Source organism: Aquarana catesbeiana, linkage group LG10 (assembly GCF_042186555.1).
Source record: "Aquarana catesbeiana isolate 2022-GZ linkage group LG10, ASM4218655v1, whole genome shotgun sequence".
Classification (NCBI taxonomy): Eukaryota; Metazoa; Chordata; class Amphibia; order Anura; family Ranidae; genus Aquarana; species Aquarana catesbeiana.
In genome coordinates this window covers 33,123,737-33,129,861 of record NC_133333.1, presented here as the reverse complement: position 1 = coordinate 33,129,861, position 6,125 = coordinate 33,123,737, and positions in this window count along the sequence as shown.

Sequence of the window (6,125 nt, the reverse complement as noted above, 5' to 3'; positions counted from 1 at the left end):
TCTAGTGTTTTTTTTTATAAGGCAGACAGATTTCAGTTTCAGAATTAATGCTAACGTGTATCTCCCATATTTATAAAAAACTGCTATACACTGTATGACTAAAGGTTTGTGGACATCTGACCATCACACCCAGTGATGAGACAAGGTCTTCTATTGCCCAGGACAAAGATGGCAAACTGTGCCCCCCTCCCTCTGATGTGGACACCCCCGATCATTTCTGCATCTGAGATCAACAGTATGATACTAGCACTACAGCATGGTTTCTGGTGCACCACTGGTGCAGACAATAAACCCCCCCACTGAATGGACTAAGGGATGGACTAAGGGAAGGTGTGGACAGGCAGGGCAGATGTCCTGGGTGCAGTGTCTTTATGTGTTGAGGGAGGGTGCCATGTGGCGGTAACCCATAGAGCACATTTATCTGAGCCCCACCCAACACATAAGGACACTGTGCCCGGGGCAGCTGTCCTGCCTGCCCCCCGCCTTGCCTTAGTCCCAGGCCTGATAACACTAATATGGGCTGGGGGGAGTGCCTGTCAGTCCCGGGCACAGTTACACTGACCACTCTCCCTCACCATGTCTGACAAGCCATAGACCTTTGGCTCACTGAAGAACTTAATCGCCGGAGGGTTCAGCAAGGTGTGCCTGGTGCTCGCCTGACATCTTCTGGACACTATCAAGGTGAGACTGCTGGGGGGGAGGCAATGCAGGGATCTGTGCATGGAGGGTGTCCTGTGTAATGATGTTGGTAGTATAGGGGAGTAGGTCCTGTGTAATTATGGGGGTAGTATGGGTGAGGAGTCCTGTGTAATGATGGAGAAGAGGGGTCCTGTGTAATGATGGGGATAGTATAGGGGAGGGGATCCGTTGCGATTTTGCAATGTTAGGATTAAGAGTGAAATTGCATGTCGGAGGGAGGCAAGAAAATGTTTGTCCAACGTCCAATCAATATTAAATAAGGCCCTGAGTTTGTCTGTGAGAATGTGTGTCCATTTAGCCAAATGAGCATTTGTGAGGTCAAGTACTGATGTTGAATGAGAAGACCTGGATCACCTGGATCACAACTAGCAACAGCCTTCCAGTTCATCCCAGTGGTGTTCAGTAGGGTTGAAGTCAGGGCTCTGTGTATGCCACTCAAGTTCCTCCACACCCAACTCATCATACCATGTCTTTATGGAGTTGGCTTCATACACAGGACACTGTCATGGTAGAACAGAAAGGGGCCTTCACCAAACCATTACCACAACGTTGATAAATGTCCTTTTGCCCCCCCCCCCCCCCCAACAGCTGTCCCTGCCTGCCTCCCTTAGTCCCTAGCCTGCTCACACCGATTTGAGCCTGTTGGACATTCCATTCCAAAACCATTGCCATCAAAATTGAGTTCACCCTCCCCTTTGTGACTATAGCAGTCTCCACTCTTCTAGGAAAGCTTTCTACAAGATTTTGGAGTGTGTCTATGGGAATTTGTGCCCATTCAGCCAAATTAACATTTATGAGGTCAAGTGCTGATGTTGAATGAGAAGACCTGGATCACAATTTGCAAAAGCCTTCCAGTTCATCCCATTGGTCTTTAGTAGGGTTGAGGTCAGGGCTCTGTGAAGGCCACTCAAGTTTCTCCACATCAAACTCATTATGTCATGTCTTTGTGCACAGGGACACTGTCATGGTGGAACAGGGACACTGTCATGGTGGAACAGAAAGGGTCCTTCACCAAACTGCTACCACAAGGTTGACAAATGTCCTTGTATACTGTAGCATTAACAGAAACATATAAAAAAATAGTTGGTACTTTGAAGGTAGGCAATTTCCAATATCATAAAAGCAGTAATGTATCATTTATATTACATAAAAATCATCCACATAAAAAACATAGATACATTAGTAATATCTGTCACAGGGGAATCCTTATGATGCCTTGCATAGAATCTACCACAATCTAATATTCAACACTATAATAAAATTCCAACTGCATGTATTGTGTACTCCTTTAATAGAAGTATTGCAACTCTCCATGCGTTTCATGAACAAGGTTCACTTTGACAGGATAGTGTAAGTATACTCCTAAGTGAAAATGTCCAAATTGGGCACAATTAACCATTTTCCCTCCCCGGTGTCATGGGACTCGTTAGTGTTACAAGGCTCAGGTGTGAATGGGGAGCAGGTGTGTTAAATTTGGTGTTATCGCTCTCACTCATACTCGTCACTGGAAGTTCAACATGGCACCTCATGGCAAAGAACTCTCTGAGGATCTGAAACAAGAATTGTTGCTCTACATAAAGATGGCCTAGGGTATAAGAAGATTGCCAAGACCCTGAAACTGAGCTGCAGCACAGTGGCCAAGACCATACAGCAGTTTAACGGGACAGGTTCCACTCAGAACAGGCCTCACCATGGTCGACCAAAGAAGTTAAGTGCACATGCTCAGCGTCATATCCAGAGGTTGTCTTTGGGAAATAGACGTATGAGTGCTGCCAGCATTGCTGTAGAGGTTGAAGGGGTGGGTCAGCCTGTCAGTGCTCAGACCATACACCGCATACTGCATCAAATTGGTCTGCATGGCTGTCATCCCGGAAGGAAGCCCCTTCTAAAGATGATGCACAAGAAAGCCTGCAAACAGTTTGCTGAATTCAAGCAGACTAAGGACATGGATTACTGGAACCATGTCCTGTGGTCTGATGAGACCAAGATAAACTTATTTGGTTCAGATAGTGTCAAGCATTTGTGGCGGGAACTAGGTGAGGAGTACAAAGACAAGTGTGTCTTGCCTACAGTCAAGCATGGTGGTGGGAGTGTCATGGTCTGGGGCTGCATGATTGCTGCCAGCACTGGGAAGCTACAGTTCATTGAGGGAACCATGAATGCCAACACATACTGTGACATACTGAAGCAGAGCATGACCCCTTCCCTTCAGAGACTGGGCCGCAGGGCAGTATTCCAACATGATAACGACCCCAAACACACCTCCAAGACGGCCACCGCCTTGCTAAAGAAGCTGAGGGTAAAGGTGATGGACTGGCCAAGCATGTCTCCAGACCTAAACCCTATTGAGCATCTGTGGGGCATCCTCAAATGGAAGGTGGAGGAGAGTAAGGTCTCTAAGATCCACCAGCTCTGTGATGCCGTCTTTTAGGAGTGGAAGAGGACTCCAGTGGCAACCTGTGAAGCTCTGGTGAACTGCATGCCCAAGAGGGTTAAAACAGTGTTGGAAAATAATGGTGGCCACACAAAATATTGACACTTTGGGCCCAATTTGTTGCCAGCGGTTTAGACATTGGTGGCTGTGTGTTGAATTATTTTGAGGGGACAGCAAATTTACACTGTTATACAAGCTGTACACTCACTACTTTACATTGTAGCAAAGTGTCATTTCTTCAGTGTTGTCACATGAAAAGATATAATAAAATATTTACAAAAAATGTGAGGGGTGTACTCACTTTTATGAGATACTGCATGCCTTGCCCCACAGATGCCAACCCCAGATGACCGCTTAGAGCCTGTAACTGGGCAGCAGATGCTGAGAATAATAGCTGGCTGTGGAGATTCCTTCATCCTAGCATGGATAGAGGAACTAGAGAAAATCGGGCCATGTATGGCTAGCTTAAGTCTCTACAGGTTTCAGAAATCTCATCTGTAGTATAAGTTCAAATATTGGGCAATGCCAAGGGAGACAGTCTACGACTATGTAGTTAAAGTAAACCTAAAGGCAAAACTTTGTTTTTTTTAGCTTTGGATAGAGTGAAGAGGAAAGGGAACCCCTGTTAGGGTTTTATTGCTGTCTGTGCCCCCTATTAAGGAGATTAATGTCTTTACATTATTTCTCAATGCACTGTCTAATTGGGCAACTAAGTGGCAAATGAGGTTTAATGTTCATAAATGTAAAGTTATGCACTTAGGGGCTATAACTGGGGGAATAAATGGTGGAGAAGGATCTGGGGGTTTTGATAGATCATAAGCTGAATAATAGCATGCAATGTTAAGCTGCGGTTTCCAAAGCGAGAAAAGTTCTTTCTTGTATTAAGAGAGGTATGGACTCCAGAGAGATAGAGAGAGATCATTTTGCCCCTGTACAAATCATTACTAAGACCTCATCTGGAATATGCAGTCCAGTTTTGGGCACCAGTTCTCAAAAAGGATATCGGGGGAACTGGAGAAAGTGCAGAGAAGGGCAATCAAACTGATAAGAAGCATGGAGGAACTCAGCTATGAGGAAAGATTAGAGGAACTGAATTTATTCCCTCTTGAGAAGTGGAGATTAGGGGGGATATAATTAACATGTACAAATACATAAGGGATCCATATAGTGAACTTGGTGTTGAGTTATTCACTTTAAGGGCATCACAGAGGAAAAGGGGGCACTCTTTATGTCTAGAGGAAAAAAGATTTAATCTCCAAATACAGAAAGGTTTCTTCACAATAAGAGCTGTGAAAATATGTAATAGATTCCCTCCAGAGGTGGTTTTGGCAAGCTCAGTAGATTGCTTTAAAAAAGGCCTGGATTCTTTCCTAAATGTACATAATATAACTGGGTACTGACATTTATAGGTAAAGTTGATCCAGGGAAAATCAGATTGCCTCTCTGAAGATCAGGAAGGAATGTTTCCCCTGCAGTAGCAAATTGGATAGTGCTTCGCTGGGGTTTTTTGCCTTCCTCTGGATCAACTGTGGTACAGGTTTGTGTATATGGGATCGTATTATTATTTTTATTATTTTTTTTGGTTGAACTAGATGGTCTTTTTTCAACCTGAATAACTATATAACTATGTAATTAACCCTCTCTATTTTTCAAAAGGCTGTCCGTGTGAATGAGCACAAAGTTGCGTGACTTCCAGCGCGACTTTGCATTGCAATTTGATGCAACTTCAATGCGGCTTTCATGGGCATTTATGTTTTGCTACTTTGCCAAATCATAACAATACAGAGTGTGACATTTATTACCGAACTTACAAAACCCTCTGAAGTCGCAGCCAAAGACACAAAGATAGGACAAAGAAACAACTTCCTTGAGACTTTTAACATTGCAGTCTATGGCACTCATGTCGCAAGGAAGACGGCAGAAAAGTAGTGCAGGAACAACTTATTTTTTTTTTATGCTGAAACTTGTGTCACAGCAATTAGGTCGGCACACACTGTAATGAATGTGTTTTGATTTTTCATGCGACCTTCTGTGTCGCAGCAAGTTGCATGAGAAGTCATAACAGTGTGAACCAGGGCTTAATGCCCCGTTCACATGACTGATTGTCCAACTTTTTTTGCTTATGCGTATTCGGCACAGGGATCACGTGCCTTCCTCTGGGGTGCTTGTGCCGAATACGCGTCGGGGAGGGGTAGGACGGAGCTGTCAGCAGGGAAGGAGAGGAATATACACCACACCGCACGCCATACGAGCCGCTGCTAAACGAAATACACCTGTATAGTTTGGTGCACTGTAGCACCTGCATACTGTGAGTACCCTCCTGGAGGAACTTCTTTTACTTTAAATAAATCCCTTACTATATTACACCATGGAGCTTTCTTTTTCTCTTTTATGAATGATGTTTTACCTGTGAGGATTGGACATACATCATTGCATCCTGAGTGAGCCCAGGAGTGGCCCCAATGCGTGTTTTGACACTGTTTAACTACCGTGTCACACGAATAGAGGTGAGCGCAAGCACAAGTGGGGGATCACGGGAGAGCACATCCAGCTTGTTGTGATTTGGACACTTTTCAGGAGAAGCTTGATAAACACTTCATTCATGGACACTGTTTTCTTGCACTTCTTTGTTTCAGTTTGAATCTACTGATCGTTTTTTGTTTGGACACTTGATTGTCACAGGATTTGCACTTATTAATTAGGTCTATATTCATGCATGATGCACTTTCAGCATTTTATATAAGGATTGCACTTTTATGTGGATGCACTTTGTGAATTTTATATATAAGGATTGCACATTATATATATATATATTTTTTTTTTTTTTTTACATGTATGTTTTTACTAGCATACTAATTATGGTTTAACATTTTTGCACAATTAGTTTATATTTTAAACTCAGTTTATATATATTCATATTTTTTTTCAATTCACATTTTTAGCGCGAGCACAATTGATTTTATTTATTTGTGTGTACGGCCTATTAGAGCTA